The sequence below is a fragment of the Poecilia mexicana genome, unplaced genomic scaffold (assembly GCF_051168715.1).
Source record: "Poecilia mexicana isolate PSO_F unplaced genomic scaffold, ASM5116871v1 scaffold_12, whole genome shotgun sequence".
NCBI lineage: Eukaryota > Metazoa > Chordata > Actinopteri > Cyprinodontiformes > Poeciliidae > Poecilia > Poecilia mexicana.
Window position 1 is genome coordinate 19,702,323 of NW_028263381.1, and position 23,966 is coordinate 19,726,288.

Below are 23,966 nucleotides of genomic sequence, written 5' to 3' on the forward strand. Positions count from 1 at the left end.
GAAAACAGGGTCCCCCTGTTTTATTTCAAGCATCAGAGTGAGAGAGGGGAGTGAATCCTTAACAGTGGAAATAGTTTCTGTGGTATCTACCACATATCTGTGGTAGATATGGCATCTCAGATTTGAAATGGGATTTGTCAAGATGTCAGAAAAATCCATAGTTGTTTGTCACGGCTGGAGATCACATTACAGATGTTGGATGCCAACAATCAGTAGGCACTGACAGAGCTTTACATCACATACTAACACTGCAATAACCCTATCTTTAGCCCTTTTTCTAGCTGTACCTAGAAAAAGGGCTAAAGGGCTGTACCGATTTATGTTTTTGCATCCACTTGAATAATATGTAGTTGCGCCCCTGATCACAAACGTCAAGTCTGCCATTTCAAAACGCTTACAACTGAGTGCCTTCTGAGCTTTAAGGAAAATGGCACCTCTGGAATTAACACCAATGACGGTGCAGACATTGTTTTACTTTGAGCTGATGACAAAATACAGACAGTCAGGTGGAGCAAACAGAAATGAGAACATGTCCTCCACTGTGGCATTATCTCACAAACTTTAGGTTGCGTTGCTGTCAACCCCATCCACTCTGATGTGGTTCTGAATTGTAATGGAAAAACTGCATGAACTATGGAACGCATCCTTATGACACCTGAGCAATGAAGTGACTTCCGACATGATTTACATTGTAGGGTATAAAACTCTGCTATGCCAGTTCACCATTAATACTAACACCCAGTTAAAGTACAATACATATGCCATACAGGCTACATTAAGATTGCTGATGGTTTGTGACAGTCTACAGATGGATAGGATAGGTGAAGCGACTGTCGATGCTTATCTGTGATCACATTGTGGTTACTGACAATAAAAGAAATTAAGCTTTCTAATCTTTGCTTTCAAAAAAAAATGTTTGCATATTCAGAAATTTAGCTCATGTAAGCACCGGAGGATGTTGCTGCAGAAAGAGTTACTTTAAAACAAAAAGAATCACATGCAGGACCTTTAACCCATATTACACGTATGGCTCCACGTCTGATCCTGCTGAGCGCCGTCTGTAAGGGTCACGGTTGGCAGGACACACCTTTTGCATTGACATTCCACTTGTGTCCCAAGAGATCCAAAAGCTCTGTATAAAAAGATATACCTTAAGGCAGTAAAGCTCTTATGTGTTGGGCTTTTGAACATTATTATTGCTTCTGAATGTTGAAATCTGTATTTATTTTCTAATCTTATTATATTGAATATATATTACAGAAGAAGCCAGGTCTTCAAGTTAGTTCCAGTTGTTGGTTGATGCTGTGAATTGCCTCACTTTTAACACCCCACCTATGAAATTCTCTGTGCTATTTAGGTCCTTTGCATAATTATAATTTTTTTCTCTATCTGACACCAACACCAGTATTTATACAATTTTACTTACAGTCATAGTAGTATTGTAAATCCTTGGTAAAAATGATGCATCTCTCCAGATGTTTTGTGGATGGTGCCAAGGAAGTAAATACACACTACCAAGGACCCACACACACACAAACACACACACATTTACAAGACTAAAATTGCACATATTCACTATTAAAATATCATTTGTACATGCATACTGTTTAAAGCATACAGACATACAGAAAATGTGTGTGTGAACTAAAACAGCCCCTTGTGACCAATCATGTTTTTGGTATTCATGGACATGAACTCAAGACGTACTTCTGGAAAATAGGTATATTTTGTTGCTGTCTTACAGCAGCTACCTTCAATTTTGTTTTTCTGTGAAGTGGGTAGGATCAGAGCCACCTCCTCTAAGTGTAAGGACATGGTTCGCTCTCTGAGTCAGGGGTTAGTCTCTGCCTCAAGTGGGATAGATTAAGTATATTTGAATTTAGTTCAAGATTGATGATGGAATGCAGTGTTAGGTTGAAAGACAGATTAGGGATGCTTCTACTCATGCTTCTGGGCACACTCACTCCATTTGGAAGGATCTAAACATGCCTTTTGGCCTGCCTCGCCTTGTGATTGTTCCTGAATGAGCTGGAAAGTGGTTAGATTAATTTCCGGGTTTTCCTCCTGGACCTGTGTCACCTGTGAGCAGATTTTGGAAAAACAGAAAAAAAACTAGATGGATGGATTGACACATCAAATGATATTTTGACAGACGTCTGTACACTTTTGAGAGCCATGTGTCCCAAGTTCGTTATGACCCAAGTTGTCATAACGAAGATATTTTTGGCGAGGTTAATGACAAGTGGTCATTTATGACAACAGTCATAACTATTCATGAAGACTTATTGATGTTCATGACAGGTGTTATGTCATGTTTATGACAGTGTCATGACAGTCTTATTCAACCCCCTTCAAATAAAGTCTTACCAATCTTTCAGTTAACTTCTTAAGTGCAGTGACAATTGTAGCCACCTTCATAATTAAGATCATAATAAACATCTTATGCATAAAGTTTTCTGGAATTGCAAGTCTGGCAAATGGGGTGAGTTTTAGATACCTTGTCTCCTGCTGAAGGACATTATACTTGCTAATTATAGCTCTTTGTTTTTAGAAAGTGTGTTTAACTCAGCGCTTTCGATCTCAGTTCTTACTTATTTCCTACTTGCTAATCCTGTGTTGCCTTGGGATTGTTCCAATATGTAACTCCAGCGAGATAAGCAAGTAATTGGAAATTTTTAGCAATTAACAATTAGGATGCACTTTTTATTCTGTTGTCATGCACTTCTATTACTTGCACATAGAGAAAATTGGACATACAAACAGTCTAAAAACCATTCACCAAAAAGGTTTCCTGCAGACCATGTTTTTCACCTGCTCAGAGTCAGAGCTCTTAGCAATTTATGGAGAACGGGCCCTCTTTCTTAAAAATGAACAAGTCTAAGGGTATAAATCATGTTTATTACACACTTTTCTGTGCTTCACAGGGCGACCAGACTTGTATCCTTTTAGATTCATTGCCCTCAAGTGGCACAGAAATCAAGCTAGTAATGTTTTTTCTGTTACAAAAAAGGAGAGAAATATAAATACAAGCTTTTATCAACAGTTAAAAACAGCACACAGTGTTACTGTTTTATTTTGCAACCTGTTGCTACGTGATTAAACGTTTGTGGTGGCCCCCCGGGGCATCACAACTTATCTACCAAACATGCCCCCATTATTTCAGATAACCTGTTCAAATACACTGTTGCTGTTTGATCATAACCAGACATGAGTCATTTACCGGTATCATGATAGTTCAATGAAAAGATCACATGTTTCAGACAACCATGCATTTGGTGGATTAGATAAGGATAGCCTGAGGAAATGCAAAATACAGCTTAATGGTTTTGTTCAAAAAGCAGCCCAGGGTTTGATGTCCGTTAAACATACCGTCTTGTCTGATGCCCAAAAGGCTCCATTTTGGTCTCACCAGACCAAAGAACTGTCTTTCACTTGACCATGGAGTCTCCCACGTGCCTTTTGGCAAACTCTAGTTGAGCCTTGATAGGAGTTCTGGTCTTGTTTCATCACTCAACAGAATATTTCAGCAAAGGTCTTTTGGTGTCTTGGGAAATGTGTGATGGGTCATTGTGTTCTTTTTGGTCGCCAGTGGTTTTGGCCTTGGAAGTCTCCCAGGGATGCCCACTGCATGCCTTTGTTGAGTTTAATCCATAATACTGACTTTTACAAATGAAGCTGGGGCCTGCGGTTCTTTACATGTTCTTTTGTAAACTTCTTGATGTGACACCAACAACTCACTCGTGGAGTCATTTAGGTATGACACCCAGTCACTGTTGTATGTTTTCTCTTTGTGGAAAAGACTTTAACTGTGATTCGCTGGAGTCCCAAACTCTGACCAATGCCTTTGTGACCCGTTTTAGATTGCTGAATTTATTTTAATTCAGGCATGATGTGTTATTTTTTAGTTTGTTTTAACGGACTTCTACACTTTTCCAGTCTGACAGTAACCAGGCCTGAGTGTGGTTTGTGAAATTGAACAAAGCTTTCCACACAATGTGGCTAATTAGGGTTCATTTGTGTTTTTAAATTGGTGGAGGCCCTTACTTTTTCACATTGGGCCAGATTTGTTTTGAGAGCTTCTCCTTTCCCTTTTCATAATTTGAAAAAAGCAGGCATGGACAATGAATGAATGGATTATGTTTTAATTATTTGAGAGGAATCTGTTTTTTCCTTTTTTTTTGTTTTGTTTTGTTTTTTAGTCTGAACACCATCACATCTTTTTGGGGGGTATTGCTGTTTAACAACATTGTTAAATGGAGGTCCAGCATGTAGAAATTGTATTCTTGTTTTTCTTGTCTGACATCACCACTGTTCCACAGGCACCGAAAGACAGACAATTCCTGGCTGACTCATGTTTGAGTGAGGACGGGTATGGGTTTTGTTTTAACCAAGACAGAGGGGAGGGAGGACGGGAAAGTCATGGGAGATTTACGAGCCGGTGTTCACTGCTCTTTAAAAGGATGCAAAAGGGAGGGCGCTTAATGATTTATTGCTTTGTGCCACCTTGGAAATCAAAATGGATTTTAGAATCGGCTCAACTCTTAAATCCAGACCTGGAGGAATATGATTTATGGGAACGACATCAGGAGCCCTTTGTGTTCCGCTGTGTGTCTTAGTGAGCAAGTGTGAAACAGCATTTGGGCATCATTAGGCACGTTCACATTATGTACAACGTAGAACATTTCTCCTTATATGGTGTTGCTTGAAATCTTGTTTTCACTACTGCTGTCTGGCTGTCCTGTTATTGCAGTTTAAACAGGATGGATCGCGTCGATTATAGGTTGCTCTTCATATAAAGCAACTACACAACGATGTAGCATTCAGCATTACAACCCTACTGTAGCACCTACCCACACTTCCCTTTCCACTATCTCTTTCTGCACTTCCCTCTATGTCTGCTCTCTTATTTCCAAACTGTCAGCCCTCTCACTTGTGACAGAGCCTGACTAGTGAGGTTCCATCTAAGTAGCTTATTGTTAGCTTTAATATCAACTGCATTACCGTATCCATTACAGCCACAAACATATATATATATATATATATATATATATATATATATATATATATATATATATATATATATATATATATATATATATATATATATATTAAGAAATTAAATTTAAAATATGCTAGTTTTAAAACTTAACATGTCTTGATTGAAATAGCCTAATTATAGTTTTCAGATTAATAACTTATTCTGCCCTATTGACCTTTATGTTACCTGTAGCTACAGCAGATTGTTTGCTAAGATATTTTGAAAGTGCCTTTTGTCTGTGTGGGAAACAATCAGGAGAAGTTCCAGCTTTCACACTGATTTGTGAAAAGTCTTAAAACAGCAGGAGTTCAGGAGAGTCTCTGCTTCCACTTTGCTTAGATAAAGGTGACAACTGGAGTTTGATCTTGAAAACAAATTGCAGGGAGTTTCTAACTTTAAAGAGGGTCAGAGACAGCTCCTGGTTGGATGAGCAAAGATACGCCTTATTTGAATAAATTAAAGACAAGAATACGCCTTTACTATAAAACTTTGTACACAAGAGTAACAAATCAGATTTGCTCTTGCAATTCTCCAAAGACGTCTTTGCACGTCTTTGCTTTTCCTTCTTTCTTTCTTTCTTTCTTGTTCTTTTCCATTTGTCTCAGGTAAATGAATGGATGTCTCTGTTGTTCTGCAGTTTCTGTTGTAATTTCATACGTTGTCTTCTATTGGATTAAACTCTGTAATTCTGTGACGTCTACACTTGTTGTTTTCTGTGTGGCTTCACTTCGGCCCTCCGGAAGAACCTGGGATCCGTGAGAAGAAGATTGAGCCAGAGATTAACCTAAAATCTTCTTCAACAATATATATATATTTCATTGGAAGACCAAAACAAAGTGGTGAACAAAGAAAATTATACATGATTCAGACATATTTTGCAAATAAAAAACTGATAATGCAGTCTCTAAAAGAATTCACCATCCCTTTTCTTTGAGCGCAAGTGCCTTCAGAAGTTGCTCATGGTTGGTTATATTGAATGCATTTTTCATTTTGTGAAACCTGGAAGAAACAACTTCTTTCTAACTCCTGAGAATCTCCAAAGACGATGTTTTGTACCTTAGATGAAGAATTTTGCCTCAGTAATCAATCTGAATTTTGTCCAGAAGGTGTAAAATATTGATACGTGCAAAGCATTTTCTCCACCGTTTGGAGTAAACATTCTCCCGCTGGGATTCAGAAATTCACTTCAAAACAAAACGTAGGCAGGAAATTGTTCCTGAAAACAAGGACTCTCGGCAAACACTTGACTGTTTGCCGGGTCCCCGCTATTGATCAAAAACTCTGTCAACCCCCTGCAGATATATTGCTCTCTCTTTTTGTTTCCAGCAGAACTGAAACTGTTATTTCACCTTGAAGGACGCATACCCCCGTGGTCCTCCCACACAGGCGTTTTCACAGCTCCTGTCTGATTGTGGCTTTTCTCAAAACTAAGTGAATGTGTGCGCACGCTGCACACTCTGATTGACACATCAGTGTCACGCGCTCACACTTTTTTTTTTTTTTTACAATAGAACAATTACCAGATCAAGATTCTTCTCAGTGGGAAACTTAATGTGCTCACGTTACCCAGCACAGCTCCAACAACCCTAAAATCTGAGCAGACAACTACATAACAGTTTACCATCTGTGTAAGTTTGCTTGCATTTGTTTGCTTAAAATGTACTACAAACTACCATTTAGACTATTTCATAAAGCAGGGATCACTGACCTGTTAATTGCAATCAACTTGTTGATGTCTGTTAATCAAAGAGGATCTCAGAGGAATTTAGGCAAATAATCTAACATTTTACTATAAAAAGTTAGGTTATTAGTTAGGTTAGGTAATGTGTCACTCTACTGTTGCCATTTCTGATGGGCTCACAATGTCTGAAAGCCTTGCTGCGTTCAATCACGTTACCGACATAAAATCGAGCTACGGAGCTTTTATTCATTTTGGTAGAGGACAGAGCAATCTGCCTGCTTTGGACATGAACATTTATGCCAGCAATAAAAGCCACCTGGAACAAAATCATGCCATGGTCCACACAAAATTCAAAATAGATTTCCCACCTAACATTGCTCTGTTGCCCAGCAAAGTCACCAAGTTAGCCAGCATTAAAGAAGCAACAGCAGCTGTTCACAAGGTCCACCGAGAAACTATAACTTGTAAAGAGCCATTGCTTCATGTGAGTCTTGTAGCATAGCACAACAAAATAAAACATTTATAGGTGTTGAGTCAACTTATGAATGAGTTTTTATTATTTAAATATATTAAAAACAAAGCTGACGTAAAAAAAAAAAAAAGGTCATCTTTAATGTACCGCCAGGCCTAGCCAATGAGGCCGGGAGAATCCAGTCATTATCAGAGGACATATCTCAACACTGCTATGGGATTTCTTTGGAAGCTTCCCCATGAAATCTGACCCTTTATGACGTTTCAGACACAAGACAGCTCTTGGTGTTTGAAGACTCATCCATGAAGAACGTTTTTCCTTTGATAAATGAAGGACAGGGGGTGAGAACAGCTGCAAACAGTCTAAACTGTACATGCAGTTTAAACCGCCTCATAAATGGGGTACCAAACCCATATTTATGATTTGGTACCTATTACCACTGATGGTTCACCAGTAAAGCAAGTCACATATTTCCTTTTAATAGCTTGATTTTGCAAAGGCTCACGTTTCTAGATTTCCACACTTATCTCTGTGTAATACGTCAGCAGGTAATCAGTAACAAAGTTGCAGGTTGTTCTCATGCAATGAGACTTGTAATAATCATTAACACCGTAAGTGCAAAATGATTGTAGCAGAGACTGTAAATCCTAACTGGATGAGGTGGACGGTGAACATGAGTATTTACTTCAGCATGCTGAGGTCCGCTGGTTGTGTCAGTTAGAGGGTTGCAGTGCTTTGTTAAACTTCTCCCACTGATCTAATAAATTTTGGGAGCAGGACATGAGAATCATGCAGAACTGTTAGATGAGGCATGACTACGTGATTTGGTCTTTCTTACAAATTTGATGGGGAAATTAAATGAGCTAAATTCTAACCTTCTGGGCAAAGACAAAGGATTGGGGCACAATTAGTCCTGCCGATGCATTCAAAGCCAAAGTGGGTTTGTGGACCACAAGGCTGAGAAAGGAGAGACTGTCATGCTTCCCAAACTTCAAAACGCTGGTGGAGAATGTGAGCAATGCTAATCCTTTACCCAGTGTTCATCTGGGTAAAAAAAGAATTGAATAGGTTTTTTTCAGGAAATGTCATGGAGGACGTCAAATTAATCATAAATCCATTTATAACCACTGGCATTGAGACTGTATCCACAGAGATGGAGTGCATTTTCTTTACCTAATAGAGTGGACACGGAAATAGCTGAACTGCAGCCAAAGGCAGAGGACAGCAACTTCTGGGAAATTATGAGCAGATAAAATGTTGGTGTTTTCTTTTGTACATTGAAAATGAAGACATTGTTTTGGTCCACATAACTCTGTGAGAGAAAGTGAAGCACTGGACACTGAATCACTAACTGATGATTTCCAGTCACAGGCTAGACTGTAGTGACTTTGGGCAAATTTTGTGTATTATGATCTGTAATGTAAAATTTAAACATGTAGTTGTTCTCATTTAAATGGCAAGTTTGCATTTAGTATTTAACGCATCAATATTTAAAGTTATGACCAATTTATACGTGTTTGTGTTTGTGGTGGTCTGAATAAATTTTCTGTTACTTTTATACATGTATGTGTGTATGCATGTGTTGTCAGTGGTTAATTATTGCCCACATAAATTCCTGCATTCTAATTTCTTGTGGAGAGTGGTAAAAGGTAAAGTCTGACTCACAAATGGGAGGTTCTTTCTACTGCTCTATGGCATTAAATCTCAATAACACACAATCAAGTTTGTGGTTGTAAACAAATGGGCAAAATTGTTCAAAGGGTATGAATACTTCAGCAAAACAGAGTCTAGAAAGTTTGTTTACGAGGCTCACTAAGCTCAGTTGATTTTTATATTAAATTACGGTGGTAAAATAAAATCAACAGTTCTGATTTAAGACCGAAATAAAAAGTGATAGATGTGCAATGTTAAAAGCTCCAACCAAAACAAACAATACTCTGAGGAGTGCGGTTGAGCTGAGTCACCAGCATGCAGTAACTCCAAACGAGGTTGTCTTACTTTATGACACGAGAGGCGAACAGAATCCAATTTCTTAGTTTGGTTTATTGAGCCGCATCTGTCCGTAAATATGGCCGCAACAAAATGATGTTAGCGTTTCCTTTTAATTAGCTCACTGTGGATGCACCTCTTTATCATGAAGCTGTGAGGGCCACATGAGGAGAAACAGCAGGACGGTTAGTGGATCCCACCGCCATCCCTCCAATCCCTATCCACTGTTTGATCGCCTCCGTTTTTCCTGCCATCCATCTTCACAGGGCTCTGCCTTCTCGGGGGGAACAAGAAGACTTATGATGATGTTTGAAAATTTCCTCCTTAATTCACTGAATGTGAGGGGAAAACAACATGATCATCATTTTACAATTACCTGTGCACTTGCCTCAGAGCAAATGAAACTTAATGGTGTGATATCCGTATGAGAGATACAAAGGAGCTCACAGGCAAACCTGACTGCTAAAGGGACATTTTCTTTTTGCAAATTTTAAAGTTGTTTATTTAACAGAAAATAGATTAAAACATATTTTGCAATTATTGTAATCTTTAAGAAGTAGTTTTCATTATAGCAAATTAATAACTTTGCAATTTAACACACAACATGAATACAGTTTTCTTCTGTTCATTTATGTTTTTTAGGAAACTGCTCCATTTGCAAAATAAAGATAAATTGCAGTCTGTTATTTACAGATGGTACACAAATAATAAGATTAAGAACTGGAGATATATCAAGATTTTAACTGTGCTCTAAAATTTCAACTGTGAAAAATTAACAAATTATTTGTTAATTTTTAATCTAATAGTCACTTCTACACTTCCAATTATCAAACGCTGAAGGATAATAAGACAAATTTAATAAGAAGTTTGAGTTTATAGTACTTTGTCTCTAAATCTACAGTAGGTCAAAATTATGCATATAGGCTCAAATATATAAACACTTTTGATTCACCTTTTACTCTATTAAGTGGGTATTTGTTTTTTTGGTTCGGACTTGGTCTTTTGTACTGTTGATTATTGTCATTAAGTGGCGCTCCGTAGAAGTGAACTGCTTTGCATTAAGATTTTTTTTCTGTTTTCTATTTAATTGATTCATAGACTATTCTATGGATCCATGGCATAAAATTTTTATGAACTCTACAAATTTAAATACATTTTCATTTCAAAAAATAGATTGAAGCTAGCTTAAAAATTATTTATTGTATTTTTTTAAAACTGTAAAATTCTCCATATTGCCAGTGTGATGTTAAAAAAATAATTTGGCATTCTGTTGCTTAAATAAAGGGTTTCTATTGTTTTTTTGTTTGTTTGTTTGTTTTTGGGGGGTTTTAAGAGAAAAAAATAGCTAAAAAGTATCAGACCTTATGAAAAGTATCATAATTAATAATCATTTTGTAGAAATATGCAGTCACATAAAGAGTTTTAATCAAGAGCTAACCTTTGGTCTGGGACAACTGCTCACAAATGACTCAGAAACATAAAGCCGAAGGCATCTCAAGAATTACGAATGGCCCGCACCTTAATCAGATCAAGCATCTGCTCCGGTTGAGATGGAACAAGCCCAATACACAGTGGTACCACCGGAAAAAATAAATAAAAAATAGAAGATACATTATCCAAAAGACCCACTGCCAACTCATCATCTCCACAAACCCCAAAACACAGCACATGTCAGGGCTGTTTAGGTGGAACAAGTATGTCTGACAAGATGCTATCCAGGATTTTTTTAATTGTGTGGCTAATGAAAAAAAGTATATAAATGTATATTTATATTCATATAAATATACATTTTTTATATGGCTGTCATATCAGATAAAGTGAACATGATGTGCTTATGTCTTTGGGGCCTTTTTTTAAATCATCCTTAGATATACTTTCAAAGGCACAAAAGGATAACTCGGGTGTTTCTTCAAGTCGCATCAAAAATCTATTGGAGGATGCAGAGCTCACCGAGGCAGTAATGGACTCGTCCCTGTGTTTGTGACTATAATTAAGAATTCCACAGGCAGGAATTTAGCAAAATCTACAAGCTCCATTAACTCCAACTTCACCGCATGTTCCGTTTGTACCTTTCTGCATCCATAATTTACTCATTTTTCCAACATGCTGCGTTTCTGCTGCCTTCCGGCACTCACATTCACTTACAGGTGAAGTCTTGTGTGCAGCCTCGCACATTCATTTCTCACACTTAACATTCTTCTGTTTCTTGCTCATTTCTTTTGGCATCATACTTTTCGTTGTTTTGGTCTTTGGAAACTCGCTGTGAACTCTGCCTTAACTTCATGATGAAAACTTCTTTTACAGGGTGAACGCAATGAAAAGCTTGAGTATTTCAACATAACAGTAGAAATTCTGGGTGAAGAAATTCTGGTGTGATGCTCTTGGATCTTCTTCTTAGCATTTTCAGTTAGGCAGAACATCAACGCGGTACGTAAGTTGCGCTCATTGAAACATGGTGGAGGAACCATCAGTCAGTGGAAATCACCTTCATTTTATATGTCAGTATAAAATGGAATCTTGTCTTACTACTATTATTTAAAATGTATCATTTTAAATGTATCCCATGCAGCATTATCTCCTCTTATTTTAAGCCCGGACCCCTTCCGTTGCAGCCATCTCAGGAAAGGACTGAGCAAAATTTACTTCAAAGTATCTCTCAGTAAACAGTGTAACCTGGGTGCCATCTGGACCCCGGTCTACCACTAGCTATGAGTTTTCTTTCCCCAACAAGAGGAACAAATCACATGTTACATCAGTTGCACACACAGATGCCAGTGAAGGCTGTGCCTACAGATATCCTGGAGAGGGAAATAAACAACTTGAAGCAGAAGGAAGCTGCGTTGGACAAGAGGAACAAACTACAGTCTTTGCTGCGGGGAGTTGAGTGCATCCAGTTGATAGCACAGTTACACAGAGGAAACATAGACTGTAAATACAGTCAAACAAAGACATGTTTTCAGGGTACTGTAGAGGACTGGCACACAGTTGATTAAGCAGAAGTTATCATAATTACAACTTGGACTAAAATCATGTTTGGATAATAAATAGTCAAACAATAACTCAGGCAGTCTGACAACACAGACGCAGGTAAGATTTTGCTGCTGCTTTGGATTTTTCTTTTCTTTGCCGTCCTCTGTGTGTAATGGCCAGATAAACTGTGTTCCTTTGGCAGACCTTGTTTGTCACAGTTCCAGTCTTAAAGTTTTAATTATGGTTTTGTAGATATGGATACTCTATTATGTTATTTTAGTCTTTCCTGACTTATTCACGACACATTTCTACCTCGCATAAATTGAACATAATTTAATTTTTGTGGCAAAGTAGCTTTTGTTACACAACATATTTATCAGGGAAGGAACGAGGATGTCATTAAGTACTAAGACCTTATTTAAAATACTTTAGCTTAACTTAAGCAGCATTGTTTAGGGTCCCAATATGTATAATGTGTGTGTATTCACCACAACACAATCCAACAAAGGTATTTCATTTCTGTCTGTATATTTGATTCTGTTGGGACATGTTTTGGACTTCACTGTTTGGACAGAAATGGGGTAAAGCCTTGATATTTACAATGAGTAGTTCTGGTTTTATTTGGAATGCTCTTTTACCTCTTTCACTTGGAGTTGCTTCCTGATCCTCCCTCACTCTTGGTTCTGATTGGTTGCAGTAATTGTGACATACTTGTAGCTTTCACTTAATACGTGAAACCCATATTATATCATTACACATTGAGTAATATACTTCAAGAAAGTATTTATTATGATGACAACACCCACAGCTAATTAAAATTAGCAGTACCTTTTCTTGGATAATTGGAATATTACCTCAGAGTACTTTATAACACACCAATTAAAAACAGATATTGAATCCAGGAACGTCAGCTTAGTGAGTGTGTCCTTGAACAGTAGATGCATTCAGTTCTTTGTCAGTATTCTTTATGCATGAATTACTGCATTAATGTTGCATTAAATGTGGGTGATCAGCCTCTCCTCTTCCTCCTGACAATACTCCATAGGTTCTCTGTGGGGTTTTGGTCAGGTGAGTTTGTGGACCAGTCAAGCGCAGTGATACAATGGCCATGAAACTAGGCATTGTTACTTTTTGCTGTATATGCAGTTACCACGTTCTGCTGTAAATTTAAATGAACTCCAACGGGATGCATAACGGCTCTAGAAATGTTCTGAAAGCGGCAGTGACATTGGACTTGATTACACACTTTGGGCCAACAGCAGCAGATGTCATATTATCCCAAATCATTATTCTCACTGGACCTCAGGCATCTTAGATTGCGAGTATCTCCAGTCTTCCTACAGCCTCTGGGACCTTGGTGCCCAAATGAAATTCAAAATGTACTTGAACCTGAAAGGGTATGTTGGACTATTGATTAAATGGTACTTTTGTTATTCTAGGTAAGACATTTTTTTTGTTTACTCTGGATAATGTGTTGCCTAAGAGAAGGAATTTGATGTTGCAGCCTAGGTGTTGGATTAGTCTGATGAAATGTTTACATTTTCTGGCAAACTCGATTTTTCTGTTTTTAATAGCTGGAAGTCACAACCATGAAGAAGCCCTCTTTATGTCATCTATGTATTATAAATACAGGCGAGTCTCACCTTTTCCTTAGAATGTCTTCAATAAAAAATATCATCTTAATTTACTAAGATAAATCTGTGCATTACTTGAAAAAGCTGCTGTGACATGAAAATGGGCCTCGTGTTGCTCAGCATCACGTCTGCTTTCGGTTTGATTCCTTTTCATATAATAAATTTGTGGTCTGCAAGATGGTTGTAGCTCTGGGGAAACAATGTTTGTATGTGAAATACAGAAAGACAATAAAGGACAGACAAAGAGAACTATGAAAAATAACAGGATTCTATGATGATTCTGCACTCCTGATCATAATTACCTCATTAATTATCCTGTCAGGAGAAATTTAGGGAATATTTAACAAGCAGTCATTAGTTCATCTTCAGTTACAATGCATATGCAGAAAGGTCGATGGCGTTAGGCGTTTTAAATAAAGCCCATGTTCAGATACAACGGTCTCTGTGTCGTCAGACAGATTTCACTTTCAGTGAGCATGTGCTCACTGAAAGTCATTTGTCATTTTTCTGCGAGCACAGCAGAAGAATGCAGTGTTTTGTTTTTTTTTTTTTTTTTTCTCGCTCCAACAGAACACTGTGGGTTTCTTTGAAGCTGTCTTTAAAAAATATATTATAGTATGATTTTATTGGGATGAAAGTGATTGATGGTTTTTAGTTTTCTTTCAAAATGTGGGGACAGAATCGCATGTGCGGCTGGATGCTGAGACCTTTTTATCCCGTTTCGTTGTGATTAATCTCCCATGTCCCCATTCGTGATCACACATGATGTCTTGTAATAGCGGTTGCAAATGGAGGTGGTAAACAACCAATATCTCACTGTTGGCTTTAAAAAGTAACCACAACCAAAACGAAGATGCATGTAACAACAACGACAACAAAAAAAAAAACAATTAATAAGGTTTGCATTTGCAAAGTAAGATTTTGTAGTATTTGGACAGAAGTTGTTAGGTATGAACTTTTCATTACCGAAAGGGATATGTCTTGCAAGTAAATATGTCATCCATTTAAAAGTGACAACTTATCATAAAAGGACATGACTATGTTTGTTATTTCTTTAACCTAAAACTCTACATGATCTGCTGTCAGCATTGCAGTTAATTTGTTACATAAACTGAGATTTTGACTCAAATTGTATTTCAGATTCCATTATGGGTTGGGTTCCTTCATCTAGACAGTGAAGGAAACAAAGATAATGAGTTTTCAGTGATTGAAAAACTGCTTTTTGCTGCAGTGAGGACAATAATTAAAGTTTAAAACAATTCATAGAGTGACTGACATTGTTGGATGACGACCCAGGTTCATCTTGCCACCACACACAATGAGAAGGATGGCGAGGGAGCTCAGTGTTCAAGAACAGCATCAGAGACTCTCTCACTGGAGCCTCTCTGTCCCCATAGCAACAATCTGTTTCAAGGCTTTTTAAAAATCTTCACCAGGGAAGCTGGTAATTGTGGAGGGTATTATATTTGTGTATTTAATATATCTACACAGTTACATCTGGGTTATACTGCTTTGTAAGGAGGTCTGGATTATTTAAACACAATCTGTACTCAACAAAAGTAAAATGAAGATTGCTATGATATCATTTATAAAATTCTTCATGAAAAGACAAAATAGTTTTGTTTATTTTTATTTTTTATTTAAAATGTTTGTGTTTAGATTTTGTTTTACTAACTAAAAGGTTTGCTTGTAGTAGCTATAGGTCTCTTGTGCATATGTGGTAAATGCTATTGAATTTTGTGCATCCTTGTGTCCTTTTGAAACCTGACCTATTCATTGTCTTTAACCACATTCATTGATGTCCTGTGTGATTATAAATTAGTGTAACGCAGTGCTGACTTCATTTAAACGGAGGAGAAATGAGCTTGCGAAGAAGACCTTGCCTAAAGCACCTTTGGGAAGTTAATTTCTCTACCACCAGCAAAAAAAGAAGTGGTGGGAGTAATGAGCTAACCTCGTAAAAAGAAAAAAAAATGTCAAGAAAAATATGTATCAGTTTCTATATCAATCAAGTGCGGTTTGGGGACTCTGCCAACATGACTAAGCAAACCTCTGCTTCACTGGGATTTTATTTAAAACTCATAGTTAGTTTGTCTTTTTAAGGTGTAGTAATAAGGGAGTATAGGGATTTCTGTCTTCATATCTTTATCTTTCTGGCCAAAACTCTATTTGCATTAATTATGATATAGAATGGAATTAAAAGGCCTTTATTGTCTCGCAATGGGGACAATTCTGTGCAACGTCCCAAAAGTGGCAGGCAACCAAAGTCAGTGGGTGGGAGATGTTGTCGTCCATCAGTGATGTTATTTTAGTAGATATGTCTACTAAATTTGACATTAATGAGGTTTACCTTCCGATTCATTTAATATTCATTTAAACACAACAAAATATGCCTCAAGTTTGTTTCTAAAGGATATGCAATTCACAATAAAGTGCCTTGCAGAAACATCCACACCCTGTAAACTGACATTTCTTCCCATTACAACAATCAGTAATGTCTTTGTCTGGATTTCATATGGTACAGCGACACAAAGCGGTGCAAAAAGAAAGAAAAGATTGCATGCATTTGCATTCTTCCATTATTAGTCTGTAAAGCTGCAAGGGTAGTGGTGTACGTCTCCACCAACTGCACATCTACGGGCTGGAATTATTCCCCATTCTTCTTTAAAATAACACAAGCTGAGATTGAATCCAGAACATCTGTAAGCACGTTTTTTTTTCAACCTGCTTACACCCATTTTCACCCATTCTTGGTTGGATTTAGGTTTGGGCTTTTGGACAATTCGAACATGAAAATGCTTTAATCTAAAATAAATGATTCTCAAATTGTGGATGTCATGGATGTTTTAAGTAACTGGTGATACTTGGGGTGTCTTTAGTGGTGTTCAGAATCATCATTGGAACTGTTATTTGCAAGATAAATGTCATGTTATTTGTGCAATAGCGTATGACAGTAAAGGGGGAACAAGTGCTGGTGGCTACATATGATGTGTTTCATTTACCTCTGAAGTCTTTGTCCTGGAACTGGGAATGATTACACATGATAGTAAACCATGCTCGTGTTCCAACCTTCAAAACTAAAACTTGTACTTTTACCCTGACAATCATGCCGTGCCACTGATTAGGAAAGCATTTTGTATCATGTCCTGGTGTCCTATGGACATAGTTGTACTTAAATAGGTTTGAATTTATTCAAGTTCGATTTCTTCTGAAAATTTAGAGAACCAGTTACATAAATATTTTAATTGTAGGCCTTGGTGTACATGTTGGTTTGCTTTCCTGTTAGAAATTGAACATGACCTGTGGATCTTTGAAGCTTTTCCACAGCTGTGATGTTCAGTGATGTTCTCTAACAAACACCTAAGGCCTTCACAGAACACCTGCATGTATATTGAGTTAAAGTGTTTTTGTGAATACGAATGCACAACAGACCATGTACCACTTCCTTTCATTTTGGAACTACACACTTTTCTTTTCTCTCAGAAAATCCTTGCAAGATTTATTAAAGTTTATGGTTGTAATATGGCAAAAAGTTAAAATTTCCAAGGGGTATAATCACTTTTGAAAATGTCAGTCTTTAATTATGCTAGTATATAGTCTGAAGTGAACATAAGGTGTGAATATTGCCTTATAGATGCTAGCCTTTACACAGAAAAAGATCAGCATATGTTTTTCGTGCTCACACATCATGTGTGCATCAGGCAGGCTACATGTGCATATGCCAGGGGCCCTGTCAAAACAATAGCACTTGAAAATAATGAAATGAGAAAAGTTGTTTAAAATAGTGTCGCAGAGAGTGTGCCAGCAAGCGTGTTACCTGAAGCGAGGATAAGCACAGCTCATAGCCAATGAGAAAGATCTGCAGTGTACCCATAAAAAAATAATGTGCCCTTTGACAATTTGTAAAACTTGTAATGCTAAAGCAAACTTTGAAGATTTGTAGATTTGCATTTTTTCATAAAAAAACCCCACTTTTGTCAAATGTAACAAAGGGCTACAGAACATTACAATGAACTTTCATCCATCCATCCATCCATCCATCCACCGAGACAGCAAATAATCTAACCATGGCAACTGGAAGTGGCTGGGATCCCAACCTTGAGGCACAATGGTGGTAAATTTGGACACAGACCCAGGAAGACAAACTGAGTTTGGTTAAATTAGGTAGAACTGAAACCAGTAGATCACTGTAAATCATCATTTTTTTAGGGTCACCAAAACAAGTACCACTTTGGTGTAGCATTTTGTTTCTTATAGGAAATCACTGTGATGATAGTATAATTAGTGTAGGCAATATTTCTAAGACCAGACAATATTTTATGGAAATATTACTGTTGATACAATTACCAGTCAATTAGTCGCTTAAAACATCCATGACTTCACCTAGCAAAGCATAGCACAAGGGTCTGGTTCTTACCAGGCTACCAAGTCACAAAAATAATCCCCTTCTCACCCTCCGCAGGTGGTCTCTCTCTCTCTCTCTCTTTCATCCTCTGAGCTCGGGTCCTCTACCAGAGGCCTGGGAGCTTGAGGGTTCTGCGCAGTATCTTGGCTGTGCCTAGAACTGCACATTTCTGGACTGAGATGTCTGATGTTGTTCCTGGGATCTGTTTGAGCCACTGCTCCAGTTTGGGGGTGACTGCCCCGAGGGCCCCGATGACCACAGGCACCACTGTGGTCTTCACCTTCCAGGCCTTCTCCAGTTCCTCTCTGAGGCCCTGGTATTTCTCCAGTTTCTCGTGCTCCTTTTTCCTGATGTTGTGGTCACTTGGTATTGCTACATCCACCACGGCTTTCCTCTGTTCTTTATCCACCACCACAATGTCCGGTTGGTTTGTATACAGCTGGCTGGCTCCACCCAGGAGACCCAGACTTGAATCCAGGCTGGGGCAAAAAGTTACAACATTGAAATTGAGTGTTAACCATGCCATGGAACTGTCCCAATTGTCCCAGTTTGTATGGCCATGGTGCTAATAATGCCAAGGTCATGGGTTCAATCCCCATACTGGCCAATTGAAATCTAAACTCTTAATAAAATCAACACATAAAAAAAAGGCTTTAAAATAAAATATTATACACATTGATTTTGAAAAACATTAGAACGGGATCTGAAACTTTGTTAAGATCAAGTGCGTATTTCTTAAATCCATGGAAACTGAGCAGTGCGAATGGCCGGTTAGCTCAGGTGGTCAGAGCGTGGTGCTAGTAATGCTAAGGTCATGGGTTCAATTCCCATACTGGCCAATTAAAATCTAAAGTCAACACATTAAGAAAAAGCTGGAAATCCAAATATTAAACATACTGATTTTAAAAAACATTAGAATATGAGCACTTTTCTCATATTTTCATTGTTAAGATCAAGTATTTCTTAAATCCATGGAAACTGAGCAGTGTGTATGGCTGGTTAGCTCAGCTGGTCAGAGTGTGGTGCTAATAACGCCAATCCCCACACTGGTTGATTCAAATCTAAAGTCTAAATAAAATCAACACATAAACAAATCACTTCTCCTCCTAACCATCTGTTCAGACAAGAATGAACTGTTGGGGCATTTATTTTCTAAATATTCCTCCGGTGCAACCAGTGTCATGCATTATTTATTACTATTCGAAAGCAGCTATTATTATACTGCAGTATGAGCATCTTTGCAAAAAAAAAAAAAAAAGTGACAAACTTGATTTTTAAATAACTTTTGCGACAAACTGATTTAGCAGTGATTAATTCCCAATGCTTCTGAACTAAGCCTGCTTTCACAACATGAACACTCCATCACTCACTCACTCGCTTACATCCAGTCCCTGCCTGGCAGACCTCCCCACTTAACTGGGCTTGTAAATCATCTGCACAACATCAATGGAGAAACATTTGTTACCTCCAACGCCTGCTTGACTCAGCACTTCTTTAACTGTCCTCAAGGAGTGAGGCATGTCAAGGGAGCTGGGGGAAGAGGTCAAGGAGGGCAACTTTAAAGCAGATGATCAAACTATCAATATTCTGCTGCTTACCAGATGGAGTGTTGTAAAAAAAAGAGAGGCAATTTGTCAGGGTACATGATCTTGACCCTGTATTTTTTGTCTTTCCCAGACATAAACACTGAAAGTTTCCTCAGGGTGCAATCTAATATGGATTGTTTCTCATCATAGTCCCACAATAAAAAACCTGTCCACATTTATGGATCACTGAATTATTAAAATCATTAAAGTTTATCTGGTAACATCGCAGGGTTTCGATCGACTTTTCAGTGTGTCATCTTTCAGCTGATAATGAGGCATAAAGAAGAGGGGTAGGTCACAGATGAAGCACATTTATAAAAGGCATTACTGTAGCTCAGGGTGGTGCTGGGGTAAAGTGCTACCCTTGTATGGAGGTCTTAGTCCTCAATTGTCAAGTAAAGGCCTTGAGAACCTACAAGATCTTAAAAGACTTCAAAGGCATCACTGAGTCTGTCTTGCCTCATATTTTCTCCGTTGTTACAGAGCTGAGTTAGCTGTAAACATGGATGTTCAGAAAATGTAGTGTTTAGGTTAATTCAGATGGGTTTTTGATTGCCACAATGGTTGCAGTTCAAAGAGACAGAAATTACCATTTTATGTCGTAAACCCAGTAAGAGTAAATACCTAAAGTAAAGAAAATGAAGCTTAAACCTCCCCAAATGTTAGTTTTAACAGCAATTTTTTTCTGTCATTATTTATTTTTTTATTTCAGCAACATTTTACCTTTTCTTCATCCAGTTGCCGCTTGCAATCTTTTCATTTGTAGCCTGAGTTTAAAGAAACTCTTCTCTAATTTTGATTTTTGATTCTACTGCATTTAGCGCCATTTGAATTGCCATCAACTATGTTATACTTCCTGCTGAAAGAGGGAGAAAAAAAACCCCCCACAGTATAATGCTGCCTCCACCATGTTTAATGTTGGAGATGGTGTGTTCAGAGCAATGTTTGGGGTGAAGTACGATTAAGAGCCACGCTTTGTATATTCTTTGCTAAAGCGTTTAAAAAAAACAAAACAAGTTATTTTCTTTGCAATATTATGCATTGCTTTCTGTTAGTATTCGCAGTTGCAAAATGACAAAATTTGAAAAAGTTCACACAGTGGATGGCTATGTGTCTTTTGAGATTGAATGGTTGTAAGATGAAAGCTTTGGGACTGACGATTCTAGCTTTTATCCTCCTGACTCTTTTTGGAAATATTCTCTTTTTTCCCCAAATGGTGATTGTTAGGATAATGATCAAAAAGAAAAGACTGGCTTCTAATAACTCTTCGGAAAGTACGACAAAATCTCGAAAGCCCATTATAGCTACTGTTTAGTCCGATGTGGCATTGTAACTGACAGCTTATAATAAAAATTAAGCGACAAAGTGGAAAATTGTTGTGTGTAAATAAAACTCTGGCTGAATAATGAAGCTTGATGGAAGACTTGGATAATAAAAACTGCCATCTGCCATAGTTCCTGAATTCTTATTGAAAGGTAGCCAGGCAGAAATATGAGCTGAAATGAAGGTAAGGCTGCTGTTCAGTGTTTTGTTTACGTGCTGTTTATTGAAACATTAAAAAAAATCTAAATTTTCTAACAATTTGAAAATTCTATATTATGTCTTAGTATTGTGAAGAAAGCAAGGCTAAGGCATATAAGGTTGGCTCTGAAGATAGAAAAAAGAGAATAGTACATTCATCAAGAACAAATTTAAAAAGTGTCAGTTTCTCAAGCTCAGCTTAATAAAAGCATTGATAGAAACAGAGTCACGAGAATATAATAGAAGATCTTACCATGCATCATTTGCTTCAAAAGCAGCCGGAAAAGATAAATATTTAAAAATGGAATATGTAAATGGTGAGAGACCATGGCAGATGTGGAAGAAAAACATGTTACATAAGTGAAGCATCACAACCATTTAAAGTAGACTAGACAGTTTTGTCAAACTGTTGGTTTTATTATAAATAATATATTTAAGCAGAAAGAGTTTACTTCTTTTCTCCCCCTTTTTTCCATGTAGACACCCACCTACAACCTAAGCAGTGTGTGTGTGTGTGTGTGTGTGTGTGTGTGTGTGTGTGTGTGTGTGTGTGTGTGTGTGTGTGTGTGTGTGTTCCTCTGATTTTCTCAGGAGCTGGTCCACTGCCATCATGTGGCGTCAGAGATGCCTTACCACTTGCAGAGGTCGTGTTCTCGCTCCTCTCTGCTCTGCCCCACATTGTTTATCTGGGTTGTTCTTTCTGTCTGTGTGGCGTCAAGGCCTCCCCTCCCAACCTGGCTGTCAGCAGCCGGAGCATTAAGCAGGGTAGGATGTTTCTAATTAAACACTGGTAATGATAAGACTGTGGAAGAGGAAAGGGGGGGGAGACACTCATTACACACTGACAACAGATGCTTTGACTAACCCCTGCCAGCCTGCCTTGATGCCCACAGTATGAATACATATATATACACCAGATCCCTGTGTTTCTCCTAGTGCTGAGTGCAGTGGCTTAACGCTCATTGCCAAGGCAGCCCACGCATCAGTGGTGCATGTCAGTTTTCCACTCACACTTTTACTGACACATTTACAGGGGTTTTATATTAAATGCATGCCGGCCTGTCTTTTCTTTCGAAGTGGCATCCCACTTTAATATTCCATATTAAATTTAATACCAGCCCTCACTTGGCACCTTTTCTTGCAAAGCAACACCCACCTCAAAAGATACTGAGGCACTTTCAAGTCAATGTTGAAACTCTTATTTGAATCGCTATCTGAGTAGAATATAAATAGAAAATTTAATCAAATACCGTTTTTTTTTTTTTTTTTTTTTTTTTTTTGGAGGTGGAGTAAATTTTTTTTGCTCAAGAACAACAGTTGGTGTATACAAGCTCAACTTTATAAGTGTGCATATCCCTATACAAGCATGGTAATTAATTACCTTTCATTAGACTGCTGAGCGTGCAGCCGATTTATGAAATGCAATGCGCAATTACACAATGGAAAGCAGAAAGGAATTAGAGAAGCCACTCACGGCCAAAGACTGTAAATAAGAAATGCAGGTAGCCACTGCAATGAGACTGATTTCTGGGCGACCGTTTTGAAACCTTGAGTCTGGGATTAGGCCAGAGCTGTATCAGCGTTACAGAGCCTGGAATGATATGAATGGATGGTTCTGACTGACTGTTGAACAAGAAGACGTAAAAAGGTTGGTGAGTTGGAAATAAAAAAATAAATACTTTTTGAGCGCAGATGCATCAAAACGTTTGTTCAGTGGCAGAATAAACCATTTGAACAAGATGTCTTCAAACTAAAAATGAAACTATCAATGACTGTTTAATATTTATTCGGTGCTGAGAGTGTGAGGTCTATGTGATCCTAGTCATTTTTACAATCAAAATAACAAATATTGAATATTTCCTCCTCAAAGAGATGAAATATGGACCATTTTATTGGGTGAACTGGGCAATAACTTTATAACAATGTCTCTAGGCTGTAAAAACAGCTTGCTGAAGCTAGAAAACCGATAAGAATGGAGAAAAAAAATAAATTTAAGGGACTATGGTTGTTAGTACCAGGGAAGCTGATCTAAGTATTTCTGAAGCTGGTGATTTACTGGTATTGCCGTGCTGAACCCTCCTTCACGTCTAACAGGTAATGGTCTAAACAAGAGAGATATCCAGTAAGCAGGAGATCAGTGGGGGGAAATGCCTTGTAATGCCAGGGGCTAGATGAAAATCTACAGACTGAATTTAAATTATAGAAAAGCAACAGAGGCTTGAACAATCTCGCATTACAGCTAGGGTTTGTGGAATAACATCTCTGAAAGCGGAATACAATAAACCTTGAAGTATATGCCACTCCTTTCACCTGAGAACAGAAAACAGAGTGTAATTCCTTTAGACTCACCAGAGGTGGACAATAATAATTCAGAAAATTGTTTCCTGGTCCGATAAGTCTTTATTTCTGCTGCAACTTTCAGAATTAGGTGCAAACAGCGTGAAATGATTGATCCATCTTTGCTTGTAGCAACGGTTCAGGCTGCTTGTGGTGGTATAATAATATACGGGATATTTTTTTAGCACACTTCCCTTAGTACTCTCACTACATCCCAACTGAACATTGTTGCTGACTTTTCAGCTCATGATCACAGCGTACTCTCCTACTAATATCTACTTCCAGCAGGATAATGCACCATATCATCTCAAATTGGTTTCTCGAATGTTGCGA

At 37.9% G+C, this 23,966-nt stretch overlaps 1 non-coding gene across 1 annotated transcript; it reads left to right on the forward strand.

Moving 5' to 3' along the window:
• The first annotated feature begins 18,954 nt into the window (after positions 1-18,954).
• trnat-agu (transfer RNA threonine (anticodon AGU)) lies at positions 18,955-19,028 on the forward strand. Its single transcript has one exon. It is a non-coding gene; the product is annotated as a tRNA-Thr (tRNA).
• Positions 19,029-23,966: the final 4,938 nt, after the last annotated feature.